The sequence below is a fragment of the Ursus americanus genome, chromosome 24 (assembly GCF_024610735.1).
Source record: "Ursus americanus isolate L20-20 chromosome 24, mUrsAme1.1.p, whole genome shotgun sequence".
In the NCBI taxonomy this organism is placed as follows: domain Eukaryota; kingdom Metazoa; phylum Chordata; class Mammalia; order Carnivora; family Ursidae; genus Ursus; species Ursus americanus.
In genome coordinates, this window is record NC_142150.1 from 36,113,688 (window position 1) to 36,130,418 (window position 16,731).

Below are 16,731 nucleotides of genomic sequence, written 5' to 3' on the forward strand. Positions count from 1 at the left end.
AAATTCCTCATTCCCTGCATTTCGACATTGGCTCACCCTGGCCTACCTTCACCAAGAATCCTGTGATGTCGGTTTACTGAGAATCCTCTTACCTTGATGTAACCACTTAGTAATTTTCCATCCCCCAACCTGTCCTCCAACTCTGCTCCATGGCTATAAGTTTCCAGCTGACTTTACTGTATTCAGAGTTGAGCCCAGTCTCTGTCCCCTATCCAACAGTCTTGACACCTATTGCAACAGTCCTGAATAAAGTCTTTCCTATTGTTTTAAGAAGTGTCAGGATAATTTTTCCTTTAACAGTACCTGGGCTGGGGGAGGGGAAGACAGGAGAATGAACAAGATGCCCTGACCTCATGGACCTTAATGCCCAGAACTGAATGGGGACGGGAAGGGGTTTCCAGCTGCATGAGTGCCCAGGCTGAAGTCAGGAAAGCAGACAGAAGTGTCTCCAAACTGTCAAGGACAGGGAGCAGCTGCTCTTCAAAGATGATAGTGAGGAGTGGGGAGAAGCGCCAGGAAAGGCACCCCAGGCACCAGGAAAGGGAAGAAACGAGGTGAGGGGTAGGCTGGAGAGGAGGGGTAGGCTGGAGAGGGAGACCACGTCTCTGAGGGCTTGTGGGGGAGGAAAAGGGGATGTGCCATTTGCATTTTAGAGAAGTTGCTCTGGTCCCTTCCAGAAGCACAGGACTGGAGACAAGGATGCCTCCTGGCAGTAAAAGGAGGAGATGAGTGAAACCTGAGCTTGGTGGAGCAGGGGAGAAATGGGTACAGAGAAGAGAATCTGCCAGCTCTGGTGCTGGATGGTGGGAGAGGGAGGAGGAAATGGGAAAAGTGCTGGGCCTCTGGCTGGGTTGGGATGCGGGGGTAGCACACGGCTCGCCAAGAAGGGAAATACAGGACAGATCATGTTTCTGGGCAACACTGCATGTTCTGTTTTGGGCAAGTTATGTCATGGCTGGTGTCCCCCCATCCACAAATTCATCTGTTGAAGTCCTAACCCCCAGGACCTCAGAACATGACCTTCTTTGGAGACAGGGTTTTGACAGAGATAATCACATTAACGTGAAGCCATTAGGGTGGGCCCTCATCCGGTACAACGGTGCCTTATGAAATGGGGACACTTGGACCCAAGGACGCAGATGGAGGACAGACATCGTGAAGAGACAGAGGGAGAAGACTGTCCCCTGTGATGCGAGAAACAAAGGCAGAAGAAAAATCACTAAATTTCCTTACTCCCTACGGCCCACTGACAAGTCCTTGAAACAGGCAGAGTGACATTCCTCTAGGAACTCAACTGCCTCGAGGTTGATACTTTGCTAAGGGCAAAGGGCAATCTTAGCCCAACCCCCAATACCTTGCAAGTCTACTTGAACATATAAAACTTCCTTTGGAAAGCTCCTTTATCTCTACCCCCACCATCCCAGATACATGCTGGCAATCATCCCCCAAGCATATGACCCTCCGATATATATCTGAAGGGTCTCATGACTGAGTTTTTACTAAACAGTAACGAATGCTCTTTCCTAACAATAGCTAGCCCCCTCAGGATCCTGGCAACCTTGTTTCCAAAACACCTGGGAAGCTTACACTTTGCCTAACCCCCTCCCAACTTGAAAGTCTATAATGGGCCACTCCTCATAATCCCAGTGCAGCTCTTTCTGCCCCGTGCTTTAATAAAACCACCTTTTTGCACCAAAGACTCACAAGAATTCTTTCTTGGCTGTCAGCTTTGAATCCTAATGTCTTTCCTACATCACCCTGCAAGCCTAGAAGAGAGGCCAGTAAACGCAGAGCTGATGTTCTTAGCACTTAGCATTTTCTTAAAATGTCCCTATGAGAAAACCATATTGTTCCACCTAAACTTACCAGACTTATCTGACAAATCAGTAATAATAATGATGATGATAGATGACATTTGCTAAGTGCTTGCTCTGTGCATTTCGTTGAAATGCTTTACATACAGTAATTTACTAAATCCTCCCCAGAATCTTAAGCTGAGCTTGATGCTCATTTTACCAAGGAGGAAACCATGGCACAGAACAGTTAAGCAACTAACCCAATGTCACACAGCACAGACAGATTATGTACTGTGCCACGGTTACGCAACCAAAAGAGACAGAATCAGGTATTGAACCCACAGTTTGCATCTGGAGTCTACAGGCTGATCTTGTATAGTCTGCCACACCACCCAAAGCTATGCCCTTTGTAAGAAGGAATGAACCCAGCCTATGAGACACAGAAAAGCAGAAGGAAGATGGTTTAATGAGTCAAAGTAGTACCAGAGGGGAAGCCTACATCAGCAGAGCTTCTGGAAAGTTCTAAGGAAAGGATATTAAGGAACTTCAAGCTAGAGACCATGTAACAGACAGGACCAGTTTAATTTTTGGAATATATGTGATTTTACAAAGTTGACTGATTTACACATCCCAATCCTCCAGAGTGCTTTATAAAATCCTTCTACAGGGGTCTATTGTTCCCATCTCATGGCTTACCCAGTGCCTTAGTCCGTTCAGGCTGCTGTAACAAAAATACCACAGACTGAATGGCTTATGAGCAGCAGAAATCTGTCTCACAGTGTTGGAGGCTGGGAAGTCCAAGGTCAAGGCACTAGCGGATTTGGTCTGGTGAGAACACATAGTCCTGGTTCATAGATCACTGTCTTCTTGCTGTCCTACATAGCAGAGGGGATGAGGGAACTTTCTGGGGCCTCTCTTAAAAGGGCACTAATCCCACCGATGACGGTTTTATCCTCATGATCTTCCAACGCCCAATACCATCACACTGAGTATTAGCTTTCAACATATGTGTTGGGGGGGGGGGCTCACAAACATTCAGATCACAGCACCCAGGTATAGAGATTTCAAAAGGACCAAAGATGTAACAGATAAATTTTAAGGAAATAAGAATTTGGAGAAAATATAGCATCATTTTTGGAACATAATCTCAGAATGGGGAAGCATTTTCTAGGTAAGAAATTCTAAAACTTCCCCCTCAAAAATAAATAAACAAAAGGATAATAAATTTGACTACATCAAAAGTTTCAAATTTCTGCATAGCACAAAATATCAAAAGTAAAATTAAGAGGCAAATGGTAAGTCTGGGAAATACATTTGCAAAACATATCTAAATCTATATTTATAAAAAGCACCTAAAAATCAATAAGAAAACATTACCAATATAATAGAAATTTGGACAAAAGAATCGAACAGATAGTAGGATGGAAGGAAGGGAAGGAGGGAAAAAGGAAGATAGGGAGGAAAAAGAATGTTTTTTAAGCATATGAAAAAATAGTCAAACTTACTCTGATGAAAGACCTATAAATTAAAACATTTTCCCCTTTCAAAAGGCAAAGAGACCCAAAAGCCTATTAATACTTTTTATTTGAGAGAGACTGAAGTGAAGCAAGCATGTTGGTGGGAGTATAATATTGTCCAAGCTCTTTGGAGGTACAAGTAGCAACATTCATAGAAATATAACATATATACACCCAGCAATTCCTTTTCTAAGACAAAAAGGCAATACCCTGCCCGCCTAGGTTGATACCCTGTTCTGTCCCTGACCAGTGTGACCCTGGGCAATCACTTACCCTCCCTACGCTTCTACCTCATCTCCCAAATGGGTTAGACAATAATACGATCATCCTGAGTGTTACCTGAGTCAACTGAGACTCCTGCCTCGCCACGTGGGAAATACCAAGTCAAGATCTTGCTATTACTACTCTTTATGTCGATCTACCCCAAAACCAATGAACAAGGAAATCCACCACCAGCACTGTCTGTAAGATCGAACACAATGTAATTGTTCATCAAATGGCACAGACTAAACAATTGTGATACATCCCGACAGGGGAATCCAAAGGATGACCAGCCTTATGAATGCCATAGAACGATTTTCAGAATATCGTTGGGGCGAGGGGAACAGTACCTATGGTACTCTATGTTTTGAACAAAAATCCTAAGTGGCTGATAAAGGAAAGGCACATCTATACTGGAGAATGCAAAGACTATCCCTGAAGGGTCACAAAGGAAACTTCTAGCAGCTGAAAGATGGGAGGTGCCAGAGAGAGCACAGATTTTAATCAGTAATGCACTATCGCAAGAGGGAAAAGTGTCCAACGTGAACTGCACTCAACTTCTATTTGTACAGAGTGGCTGGGCATTTTAAAGCAGAATGAACAGGGAAGGGTGGGATGGAGCTCAGTAGAGTTAAGGAAGCGAAAATTACAAAAAAATCTGTAAACGGTGGAGTTGGTCCTGGTAAACCCCATGTGGTTCTTAACTCTGATGGAAGTTAGGCTCCTTACCTCCCCACAGAGGCTGGGAGACACGGGCCCTGTGTTCGGGTGTTGGCTGAAACCAACGGTAAATTGGGCAGCCTTCTGTTTTCTCAGGCAGCACTTCAAGTGCACCTAGGGTCACCTTGGGGATGCCTAGAAACCATGTTAGTGTTGCTGTTTGTTCAAGTCCTCATGGAGAGGTTGACAGGCCTCGTTGAGAGAGGGCTCAGAGGAGCCCGGGTCTTTTGGTTAAGGAGAAAAGCTTTGTCAGAGGGTGGTATCACTGTAAGACATGTGGGGCTCTCTGAATTCTCAATTTAATTTCAATACATAATGAGGTAAGTGGAGTTGGAGTAATCAACAAGGGAGGGACGTGACCCTCCGAATATCCCCCCACACTGAGCGGCGGCAGCAACTTTTAAAGATGGCGGGAGCAGGATTTAGGAAGAAAGCGAGCCCAGACCCCTGCGCAGGCGCTAGGAGGCTGGACTGCCGGGCTGTCGGGAGGGCGCAGGCGCAGAGGCGCGCCGCGACAGGCGCCGGGTCGACCGCCTGCACCTCCCCAGAGGCGCCACACGGGGGCAGCGTCGGCGGCGGATCTGCGCGGGCGCCTACAGCACTGGAGCCGACAGGGCCGGGCGCAGCGCCGAACCCCGGGCGGAACCGCAGCGTCTCTAGCTTCCCCGAGTAAAATTCAAGATCTGGCTGGCAAAGGGAAACTTGAAAATATCCCTAAAAGGTATAATTACAGCCTCGTGGTTCCACTGGGGCTCGAACCCAGGACCTTCTGCGCGTAAAGCAGACGTGCTAACCGCTACACTATGGAACCGCGTGCTGCAGCAGCCTTCCAGGGTGAAAGAACCGCACACAAAGTCCTTTTCTTTCCAGCGTGGACTGACTGGGACTTGATTCCCGGCTATCGCTTACGGGGAGAAACTTTCAGAAGGATCTCAGACTTTCCAGCGCAGCTCCCACCCACGCTTCTCCTTGGCCGCACGGACTCCACCGCTTCTCCGAGAAGGAAGGCGGGCTTGGCCCGGGGCGAGTGTCCCGGGACAGGCGCCGCGCCTGCCTTGATGTAAGTAGCGCGGAAGAGGCGAAAATGCCTGGCTCTGTGGCGCAATGGATAGCGCATTGGACTTCTAGACAGATGGAGGCATTCAAAGGTTGTGGGTTCGAGTCCCACCAGAGTCGCTTTTGTTTTGGTAAGGAAAAGAAAGAAGTAAAAGTAGAAAGGAAAAAAAACCCACCTTAACCCATTTAAAATTCCGCATCCCACTCCCCCGCTATGGAAAGAAACTCATTCCAGCTTCCTGTTGTGTCCTCTCGTGCAAAGGTGGTAGGAGTCCCGCCACCTGAGTCTTCCCAATCGCTTTCAGGGGGCCCCAGAGTCTCTAGTGACTGAAGGTGGAGAAATTAGCATGATGTGATATGTTACTGGGATTTTCCCCTCCCCTATATTGTTCTTTTACCTTAGCAATAAAATTTTTTTTATTGTTTTGAAGCTATAGCAGCTCCGTATTGGTCAAGTTGTCTAAAACAAGCCTTAAGGGTACCAGAATGGCCGAGTGGTTAAGGCGTTGGACTTAAGATCCAATGGATTTATATCCTCGTGGGTTCGAACCCCACTTCTGGTAAAGGTTTCCCTGCTTTTCCAAAAAAAGAATCGTTCTGTCTGGATCTCCCCAAGGACTTAAAGATCGCGAACAGTTAGGGCCCTCTGCGTGTTTTGCAATCTTGGGCTGAGACGGTATGATGGGTGGTTACATGGCTGGCAATGATGTCTTCATATGAGTGTTAACATTTTCGCCAGACACAGAACGTATAGCAACAAATTCAGAACTGATGGTTTGGAAAACTGAAATAAAAGTTCCGTATAAAACTATACTACCCTGGGGGGAGGAGGAGGGGAGACACATTGTGCAGTAAAAACCTTCAACCTTTATAATTAGTCAACAGTTATTTCTTAAGATCCTGCTATGTGCCAAGTACTGTTCTAAATGCTGGGGTTATGGGAACGCAAACTTTTTTTTTTTTTTAAGTAAAAGTAAACAAAAAATAAGGACAACAAAAAAGACAAGGTCCTCACCAACAACATTACTGGCCAGCAGCACTTACATCACAGAGTAATGGGAAGAGATGGTTTATAAATAAGCAAATAAACAGAATTTCTGATGGCAATAAGCACTATAAAGTAAATAAAACAGGGTGGCACAATAGGGTGGCATAGAACTTTTTCAGGGCAAAGTTATTCCATTTGTGGAAATCATTCACCTTGACACGAATGTTCTCCTCCTCTCTCTACCAAACAAAAACTCCCAAGAACCAATTCTGCTCTCCAAACCTTCACTCAAAGCTTTCCCTGACCCATGGCCCTCATTCATCCCATGGCAGTTCTTGGGATCTTAATCTGTGCTGGCCACTGGCCAGGCACTCGGGACATACAGAGACTGGCAGCCTCACAGCAGAAACATTCTAGGAGGAAAGATAGACCCATTATACAGGTGTTGAAGGTACGTTGTGGCAGGCAGAATTCCTTCCAAGTCTACAGGGGCCCCGTCACCATTCACAACTCAATTCAGGCTTCACCACCCCCCTGAAGACTTTACTGCCTCTTACTTCTGGTGTTGGCCGGTAACGCTGCAAAAGCCAGTTTCCCGCCGTCAAAGCTCTTGATTGTGTGCTTCTGGTAGCGTGCCTTTCGCCGCACTGAGGACCAGGACTGGGTCTTAGTTAGCTTAAAGGCTGGAGGGCGGCAGGCCCTCGATGAACGCCTGTTGAATAGATTATTGGAAACCTTCATAATTATTCATAATTCGCCGCCCACAAGACGCTCCGGGGCTCTTCAAAGACGAGCATTGGAATTAAAAATGCCACTGCTCACCCAAAACCACGCCCGGAGGTCCGAAATCTGGAGAATTCCTCTGGGGATGTTCCCTTTAGGATGCTTGCATTTACGGGGAGGCGATGGGGGGCAGGCATTTACGGGGAGGCGATGGGGGGCAGGTGTTGCTGCCTGGGTGCAAGGCAGGTGAGGCAGGCAGCTATTTTCTTTATACTCGAGTATCTCTGATGGGAGAAAAAGGATTCCATTCTGCCAAACACCCACTGGTTCTTAATTTTGCAGTTTCACCTCCCGGGGAATCAGTAAAAGGACTCAGGATGTTAATTCAATAAGAAAAGAATGCGGCCACGTGGCCTATTTCACTGCCCATAGGGCAGGAAAACAGGTGCTTTCGAGAGCCCGGATAGCTCAGTCGGTAGAGCATCAGACTTTTAATCTGAGGGTCCAGGGTTCAAGTCCCTGTTCGGGCGGAGGTTATTTTAAACTTCAAAAAACAAATTTGAGAGTACGCTCACACCACTCTTAAGGGGGCGGGGGGTAGGCAAAGCACACCTGGGTTCCCCGCTGGGGGGGGGGGGCAGATTACCACTCAGGTCTGGCCCTACCTACCCTGGGCTTCGCGCATGCGCAAAGTGCCTAATAAGGAGTCTTTCAAGCTCAGACCTTTCCCTTCCAACTTTGCAATGTTAGTTTCCGTGGGATGTTTTTTTCCCTTAAACTTACTTTTATATCCGGAACATCAATAGACCCACAACCAGAAAACCGCACCGCCGTCGTCAGTTCTGACAGTAATGCTCCTGGCATTTGCGCAGCGTTTGGCCCTGAGCAATAGTTTGCGCCCCGTTTATTAACGGCGCGGTGAGAAAACGGTTCCAAGGACTCTTTCAGATCGAGACACGTGCTTATGAGTCACATCTCCGGCTGGGAACCATCCTTCACCAGATTTCTAACCCGCCGACGGGGCCCTGACTTTCGGGTCTGGCTGTATAGAAAAACGTTTTTAAGGCTGTCGGCACGTCTATCACCCACGAGAAAAACCTGCGAGCCCTGCGAGCTGACGGCACTCGGAACAAACACTAAGGAGCCTAGTGTGCGGTCCTAGGGTGCGGGGCACTCCACCCCTCGGGGCTCCGCGACTAGGCCCAAGGCCCCATACCCTCAGCGTGCTGAATGAAAGCACCGCCGCTTCCGGGGGCGGGGGGAAGGCGCTGAGACCCGCGCGGCCGGTGCGCACGCGCGGGAGAGGGTACACGCGCTAAGACACCCACCCATCCATCCACCCAAGCCGCTGCGCAGGCGCGGGGGTGGGCACGCGCACCAAGAGACCCGCAGGACCGCTGCGCAGGCGCGCCCGGGGGGCTCGGGAGAGACTACTGAAATGAACAGACTGTCATCCTGTCGTGTGTCGGCAAAAACCCTGCCGAAACCCGGGATCGAACCAGGGACCTTTAGATCTTCAGTCTAACGCTCTCCCAACTGAGCTATTTCGGCAAAGACATGAGCCTTTGCTACCCTGTTAAGGAAATTTTAAAAAAGAAAGCGAGGGAGGAAAAAAAAAAACACTTTTATCTTCACCTTCTCAGTTCCTAATTTCGCCTTCCAAATTGTACTATTTGTAGCTCTGAGGTTTTGAGAGCAATGAATGAGAAAACTAATTCCTGTCATGTGAAGAAAATTCAGGGTTCTTATCCTAATGTTACAGGATTGCAGGGTTCTTGTCTCACAGAGTCGAAGAATGAATCTTGGGGACACAAAAGGGTGAAGCGAAGTGAAAGTTTATGAAGTGAAGGTGAGAGCAGAAAGGAAAGAAAAAGCACTCTCTAGGGAGAGGGGTCCCAAATGGGTTGCCACTGAGGGCTTTTGGTGGCGGTCTTTTACCGAGAACTGACTGGGAAGCTCGTGGCCTTGAGATTCTTGTGCCTTCTTGGTTTGAGCAAGGACAATTGATAACACCCTTCATGACTTAATTCTTTGAGGTTTAGTCATTTTCTGTGATTACACTGTAGCCGCCAAAGAAAAATACTCCCTAACATCTGGGGCCGGGTGCTCTGGTCTATTCCTTTATCTCTTGTTCACTCCAGCTTAGCACTTAGGCCTGCCAGGAATAAGTTCAGAGCCTAGTTAGGGGCCTCCTACCTCTCCCTGCCTATGCTTTAACCCTTTCCTTACTCACGAATGGTTTCTCTACCTCTCCCCAGGGCCCTCCCTAATAAGAGTAAAGAGGGCCACTTATTAAGTACCTACTGTGTCCAGCACCTGACCTTCATAGTCTCACTCGAGCCCCACCCACCTCACGTCTGCTGATAATATGGTAATTTCTAAATGAAATAACTGATACACTTCAAATCGTCCAGAACTGAACCAGAGCTGTCTGGGTCCAAAGCCCAAAAGATCTTGGTGAAGACATAGGGTTTTTGTTTGGTTTTTTGTTTGTTTTCTCACTTTTCCCCCTTTGGTGAAAGACAGAGGGAGTGACCTTGAGGTGAGGAGGGAGGAAGGAGATAGGAGGCCTCAACGCTCTCCAGCCTTGTCCTCTCCTTGTCCCAGCTCGCTCTGTTCTTGTTCAGTCAGGAAATGACTGGAGCAAAGACACTTCACTTTTCAAGGTTGCCAAAAGTGTACTTGATCATTTTTCCAAAGGACTTCCTCACAGAGAAGAAAAACGGCCCTGGCTCCTCACTTTGTTTCTCTCCCTGGGATGCCATCTGAGCCCCTAGATTCACTTTCTTCAAAAAAGTAGCCTGACTGGCCCAACCAGTGCACTCTGCTCTCACTTGGGTCAGTGATCATTGCTGTCCCTTCAGCACATACCAACCAACACCAATCACATGAATATAGACAGGCTTATGATCTTGGGCATACTGGGAGTATGTTTCTTTGGAATGGTTCCTTACCTGTTTCGATAGGTATCTTTTGTTTCCTCCCTAGATTGAAAATAATACCAATAATAATGAATACTGAATCATAATAATGGTAATAGCTACGGTGTATTGAATATTTACCTTGGGGCAAAACTCTACTAAAGCACTGTGCATGCCTTGTTACCTCATTTAATCATCAGTTCGGAAGATGGATGCTATTGCTCTATTCCCTGTCTCCTGATGAGGAAGACACACTTTGGAAACTGGGAGGTAATTGCGGGTCTGTGTAGGCTCCGGGTAAGGCACTCCTGCGTAGAGGGTGAAGACCCAGCCTCTCTCTTGAGTGCTCCCTCCATCCTGGTTCTGCCCCACTAATCAGGACTCCCGGGGTACCAGAGTCCATCAGCTAAGAGGGCACCTGACTCAATCAACCCACACCTCCATTCAGCTAAGGAGATCAAGAGCACCTCCACCTCCCTGTGTTCAGGGTCACACTTGGCGGGGGGAGGGTAGAGAGAAGACTTCGTTTAGAGAGGGGACTGCTCTATTTGGTGCGTGGATTTCTAGATGGTTGTCTTTTCCTTTCCAGAATGTAGAAATAATCTCTAGGATAGGAAAGTGGCGTGTAGGTGCGGGATCCGTGCTATATTCGCAGGCACCCAGCGGGAGGGAACCCCAGAGAGAGGGTCAGCGGGGACGGCTCCAGGACAGCGATGGGGGATGGTGCCCGGGGGGGAGTCCCAGGGACGTCCTGGAAGGCTTCTGTTCCCTTTTCCTGTGAATACAGCAGTCAGTAGCTGGCACCCGGGGGCCGGTGGTTGCAGAAAAAAGCAGCGTATTTAATTCCCTCCAGCAGGGGACCGCAAGTTTTCCGAGGGCTTGTGCGCAAACGTTCGCAGTGTCGTCCTCGCGGAGGTCCGGCTTTTTAAGGAAGCGGCCGGACTCGCAGCCTAACCGCTCGAGGATTTTACTCCCTTCTCTGAAAGCAACCCGGATTAGGAAAGTTTGTTTTTGTTTTTAAATTATTAGGAAAAAGAGAACAACCGCCCGAACAGGGACTTGAACCCTGGACCCTCAGATTAAAAGTCTGATGCTCTACCGACTGAGCTATCCGGGCTCACAGCAAAGTCGTTCTCTCCGGTTGCTGAAGGCCCTGTTATCGTTTGCGCTACGCGCTAACAGCACCGCGCGGCATGAGCTCCGGGACTCTTCCCTTGATCGTATTCAACCCAATTCCAACCCATGGGCCCGCGGGGAAGGTGTCAGGTCGTTCTTTGGCAACTACATGCAGATTTCTTAATGCACCCCTTTTTATTTAGAAACTCCTTGGCAAATATGAATCTTGAGTTCTGCAAAAGCCTGAGAAAGGAGGAGAAACCATTTACTCACGGCCTCCCCCACCACGCGTATCTTTGCCCTAAAAGCAAAGAGCACGGGGTAAGAGATCACAGTTCAGCGTTAAAGATATCAGATGCCCCTTCTTCCGAGAAGCACCACTTCGCAGCTGTGGTCCCCATCTCAGGTGCCCACCTCAAAAGAAGCCCGAAGCGTATTAACTAAAATAGGCGACGTAGGACGCCGCCAGCAGCTCCAGCAGCCCCCTCGGCCCTCGGCCTGGACTTGGAGCGCACGCCCCCGCCCTCCGCTCCACCGCGCCCCTGCCCCGCCCCTGCCCCGCCCCCACTGGCTGGCTCCGGCGCACGCGCGCTCCCGCCGCCCTGCGCGGGCAAACCCGCTTCTCCCCGCCTCTCACCCGCACTCTCCATCACTATTTGCATATTACAGATCCCCTGCTGCATTTCGGTCCTCTGGGCCCTTTCCAAGCTATTCCCTTGGACAGGCGTACCACCTCCCTTTCCCTCCTTCCCCCTCGCCCGTCCCAAGCACCTTTGAGAACTCAGTTTAACCTCCATCCTCCCTGGGAGGTACCTCCTGGTGACCGGCACCATCCCTGGTCTCCAGCTCCCCTGCACTGTGGACCTACTACAGCTCCAACAGGCAAGTATGCAGGCAGTAAACCTTTGGGAACCTCGTAATCAATGCTTTAATAGAGGAAAACACGAGTGCGGACAACTAGAAGGCAGGCAGAGTAGAACGTAACAGAGAAAAAGGACCTTAAAACTGAGTAGGAGTATGCCATGTGGACAAGAACGGTGATTCAGGCAGACACCCTATCTCCGCACTTCTTGCTTGAATCCCAAGTGCTTCCCGTGGGGATTCTCCCTTTTCTCTTCAGGCTGGAAACTGGCCCAACTCTGAGAGAGAGAGAGTGAGAGAGAGAGAGAGAGAGAGAGATTTTAAGAAATTAGCGCACAGTTGTGGGGACTGGCAAATTTAGTCTGTTGGGTGGCCAAGAGACTGGAAATTCAGGTAAGAGTTGGCGTTGTAGCCTTGAGCCCATCTGCAGCGGCGCAGCAAGCTGGAGACCTAGGCAGGTTTTCTGTTTACCCTCCTGAAGAGTTCCTCCTTCATCAGGAAACCCCAGTCTTTGCTCTTGAACCTTCAGATGATTGGATGAGGCCCAGCCACATTACGGAGGATAATCTGCTTTGCTCAAAGTCTCCCGATTTGCATGTTCATCACATCTAAACACCTTCACAGCAGCACCTAAACTGGCGTTTGACTAAACAACTGGGCACCACACCACAGCCCCTAGCCAAGGTGACCTATAAAATTCCCTGTCACACATACTGACATACCTCATGCAAACTTTGAACTGCTCAATTTATTAGTACAGCATTTTGTTTTCCTTCCTTTTGACCATCATTAGATTTCAAGAGTCCCTCGTCAAAATGCATCCTTCCACCCAAGAACTCAAAGATTTGGGGGATGAAGCCCCTCATCGGCTAGTGTATTGGCGCAGATGAACAGAAAGGGGAGGACATATAAATAGGTCCCAAAGCAATACTTCTCCGTTTTGCCTTTCACCACACCTAGGGTTTTTAGAACCCTGTCTCTCCCCCATGTCCCAGCCTGGTGTCCAGCCAAAAAGGAGGCATCCCTAAGTGTGTGTTGTTCCATCGCACTACCTTGATAGACTGACTCATCATCTTAACGAATAACAATAAGTATAATAAAAAGTATTATTTTTCATCATCTTAACAAGTATATCATCAATAATATCAATAATAGGGGCGCCTGGGTGGCACAGCGGTTGAGCGTCTGCCTTCGGCTCAGGGCGTGGTCCCGGCATTCTGGGATCAAGCCCCACATCAGGCTCCTCCGCTATGAGCCTGCTTCTTCCCCTCCCACTCCCCCTGCTTGTGTTCCCTCTCTCGCTGGCTGTCTCTGTCAAATAAATAAATAAAAAAAAAAAATCTTAAAAAAAAATAATATCAATAATAAGTATAAGATTTATCCATCGTCTTAACAAGTAACAAGTATTGTTATTATATATTATATGATATATAATAAGCATTGTTATATTTATTATTACTGTTATAATAATATATATCATATATATTCTGAAATAACAATATATTATTACTATTATTATTATCATTACTACTACTGTTAGAATCCAGCCCAGAGCCTCCAAAGTCCCCTCCCCCCACCCCACCCCAGACGGTGTAAACAGCTCTGGAAGCCTGGGCCAGATAGGACGGCTGATTCCCTGAGGCACATTTCCTGGGGATCTCTGCCATCGCTGCTCCGGTGGTGATGGACGAAAACGCGTTTTGTACGTGGCGAGATGTTGAGAATGTTGAGAATAAGAAACTACCAGGCTGTTCTGAACCCCGGATCGTCCTGACTGTAGCTTCTCAGTATATTTGCTGCGGCGCGGTGGGGCAGTGGAGTTCAGAGCGTCTGTACGTGTGTATGATGTGCAATAGTGGTTTGCGATTTGGCAAATACAGATTCAGTTCGTTTTAAATTTCTGAGAAACAATGAGTGTGTACTTTGTATGGTCCACGCAATATTTGGGACATACTTATACTAAAAAAATTCAATGTTTCTTTGAAATTCAAATTTAATTGGGCGTCCTGTATTTGATTTGGTAACCCTGGTGTAGACCTGAACCAGAAAGGGCTTCCCATACTCACCACCACCAGCACCACCACCAAAGGCTGTTCTAGGTCCTTGTTACTGTTAAACCAGCTGGATCAAACCGAAACAGAGGGATTCTCTGGCCGAGAGGGAGCCCCGGGCTGTCCTCCATCCCCACCGAGCCCCCCCCCCCCCCCCCCCCCGCGCACCAGGGACTGAGCCCCGTGCCCCGCGCCCTGCGCTCCGCACGTGGCGGCCGCGTGCCCGCCAAATGCCCTGCGGAGCCCGGCGATCTAGTGCCTCCGACCCGCGGAGAAAGGTCCCAGCGCCGGGAGCTCCTGGAACGTCGCGGGAAACTGGATAGAAGAGAGAGGGCTGGAGGGATCCCGAAGCAAGTGAGCGGCGCGCCGTGCGTAGGGAGAGCGTGGTCTCAGCCAGACCCAAGGTCAGGGAAGGGAGCTTGACTTTTATACTGAGCAGTTGAAAAGCAACGACATAAATCCCTTTTTCGGTTTTCACTTTCCTTCCTCCGGGAGAGGTTAAAAAAAAAAAAAAAAAAAAAAAAAAAAAGCAGATGAATGCTTTAGCGTGCACTCCAAGCACGTGTGGGTGAAAATGCCCACCCGCGTGGCAAGCTGGAATTCCACCATAACGTGACCGGTGCCGCCCGGCGAGAGGGGATGGCGCTGGTGGTGACAGCTAAAACCACTGCCGAAACCCGGGATCGAACCAGGGACCTTTAGATCTTCAGTCTAACGCTCTCCCAACTGAGCTATTTCGGCTGCTTGCAAAAAGCCTTATCTGTATTTCCGTAATGAAATAGTGTTTGTTTGGTTTTAACAAAAGATGTCAGAATGAGTTCAGCTGGAGGTAAGCATTTCGCAAATGTTATAGAGGTGATAAAGCCAAGTCTCAGTTTATAAGCCAGAAATGACACATAATTTTACTTTTATCAGTCGTTTGGGCTCAAGAAATATATGGAATTGAACAGAAAGGGCATGTAAAAGGCTCGAAACGTGACTTGTCAATGTTACCTCCAGAAGAGGTGTGCATGGAGTTGCTGCATCTGTATGTTAAAAGCACTGTTTTGCTAAACCTAAACCTTTAAAATATGCCTCAATTCTTGTAACCCCACTTTGGCATTTTTAAACTTTCAAATACATAGACACTGTCAAAAAGTGAATTGTCTGAGGCCTCTCCCCACTCTGAGAAGCAAGCTCTGGCTTAATAATATCCCCTTAATAGGTTGATTTTATCCCACCTCCTCCTATTTCATAATTTTGCATCTCCTGCATTCACATGTATACAACTGAACTAGCCCTAGCCCTAATTTAATCAGAATATCTGCAGATGGGGCTCAGGATTGTGTATTTTGTAAACCGACCAGGTGAATTTAATGTGCAGCCACTCTCAGCATCCCATTCCCAAGTCTCACAAAAATGTAGCTATTACAGACAGACTCATATTTTAAATTGCTTACTCAACCTCTTCAGGGGAATGTCCAGCTCAGAATGCCCAAAAATGAACCTGTCTTTCCCTCTAAACTTACTACCACCTTCCATCTAAGTTTCCCAAGGCAGAAAAACACAATTTCCTCCCTCTCTCCTTCTGCTCTCTGCCTATAAACAGACCCAAGTGCTGTTCATTCCAGTTCAGAATTGCTGGAATCCCTCCACTTTTCTTTATTCTTACATCTCTTCCAAACTCTTCTTTGATCTTCCTACCAGTAAATCCACACTGGAACCCATCACCCTGCTTGAAAATCCTTCATGGGCTCCCTAGTTGAGAGCAAAACACAAGACTTCTATCTTTATATGGTATATAGACTTCCATAACTTGGGCCCTTCCTCTCTCCAGCACGGTGGCACAGTGCTTCCTCCTTGACTCTGAACGCTAGCCATTCATGCCCCCAACCAAATTCAGGATGCTTTCCTAGACCTTGCTCTTCATCTTTGTCATGCCGCTTTCTATACATTGCCCTTCCCTAACCCCTATTAAGCCTGCAACTCTCAACTCAGATACATTTTCCTAATTCCAGAAGCCTTCTCTGACATGTCTCTATCCGGTCCTCCCCGAGCCCTGTAGGCCCGTGGCCCCCTCCAGTGCTTTCACACTATTTATCAAACCAGACTGTTTTTGCCTGTTTATCAGAGCTCTTTCTTGTCATTTTTTTTTTAAAGATTTTATTTATTTATTCGACAGAGAGAGAGACAGCCAGAGAGAGAGGGAACACAAGCAGGGGAAGTGCGAGAAGCAGGCTCATAGCGGAGGAGCCTGATGTGGGGCTCAATCCCATAACGCCGGGATCACGCCCTGAGCCGAAGGCAGATGCTTAACCACTGTGCCATCCAGGCGCGCCTCTTTCTTGTCATTTTTATCCCTAATGTATGTTACATAACAGACTGGAGTCAATGTTGAGAGAGAAAGGACAGATGGAAGAAAAGAGAAAGAGAGAGAAAGCCCTATCTCGGGGCCAACTGGTTCTTTACTAACTTTTAAAATCACCTGGTTAAACTCAAATGTGACCTCTGCAAGGCTATTTATAGAAGATTTGAGCTCTTTAGTTCTTGACTTTAAAGATGCCTCCTGAGGCCACACTGCTTCCTTCCCTTGAGGAATCTGTGTGAACTGAAAAGCTAGTAGGGAGGAAGTCCTGAGGAGAATATACTACACATTATTGTCTGAGCTTGGAAGGAAAAGCCATGAGAGGCTTGGAATGCTTCCCACAAGGCGGGGCAGATCACAGGGCAAAAGCTTTATAA

The 16,731-nt window shown here is 48.0% G+C and overlaps 1 long non-coding RNA gene and 7 other non-coding genes across 8 annotated transcripts in view; 3 read left to right on the top strand and 5 right to left on the bottom strand.

Moving 5' to 3' along the window:
* Positions 1-8,269, bottom strand: part of LOC148107874 (uncharacterized) — a 55,605-nt gene extending 47,336 nt beyond the window's left edge. The window contains exons 1-2 of the long non-coding RNA XR_015721436.1: positions 7,845-8,269; positions 6,896-7,050 (exon numbers count right to left, since the gene is read on the bottom strand). This is a non-coding gene — a long non-coding RNA (uncharacterized LOC148107874). The remainder of the gene's footprint in view (positions 1-6,895; positions 7,051-7,844) is intronic.
* TRNAV-UAC (transfer RNA valine (anticodon UAC)) lies at positions 5,033-5,105 on the bottom strand. The gene has a single exon. It is a non-coding gene; the product is annotated as a tRNA-Val (tRNA).
* On the top strand, positions 5,385-5,470 carry TRNAR-UCU (transfer RNA arginine (anticodon UCU)). Its single transcript is given in 2 exon segments — positions 5,385-5,421; positions 5,435-5,470. It is a non-coding gene; the product is annotated as a tRNA-Arg (tRNA).
* TRNAL-UAA (transfer RNA leucine (anticodon UAA)) lies at positions 5,831-5,913 on the top strand. Its single transcript has one exon. It is a non-coding gene; the product is annotated as a tRNA-Leu (tRNA).
* On the top strand, positions 7,519-7,591 carry TRNAK-UUU (transfer RNA lysine (anticodon UUU)). Its single transcript has one exon. It is a non-coding gene; the product is annotated as a tRNA-Lys (tRNA).
* A 270-nt stretch (positions 8,270-8,539) lies between the features above and the next one.
* TRNAF-GAA (transfer RNA phenylalanine (anticodon GAA)) lies at positions 8,540-8,612 on the bottom strand. Its single transcript has one exon. It is a non-coding gene; the product is annotated as a tRNA-Phe (tRNA).
* A 2,414-nt stretch (positions 8,613-11,026) lies between these two features.
* Positions 11,027-11,099, bottom strand: TRNAK-UUU (transfer RNA lysine (anticodon UUU)). Its single transcript has one exon. It is a non-coding gene; the product is annotated as a tRNA-Lys (tRNA).
* Positions 11,100-14,678: 3,579 nt separating this feature from the next.
* TRNAF-GAA (transfer RNA phenylalanine (anticodon GAA)) lies at positions 14,679-14,751 on the bottom strand. Its single transcript has one exon. It is a non-coding gene; the product is annotated as a tRNA-Phe (tRNA).
* Between the last annotated feature and the right edge of the window lie 1,980 nt (positions 14,752-16,731).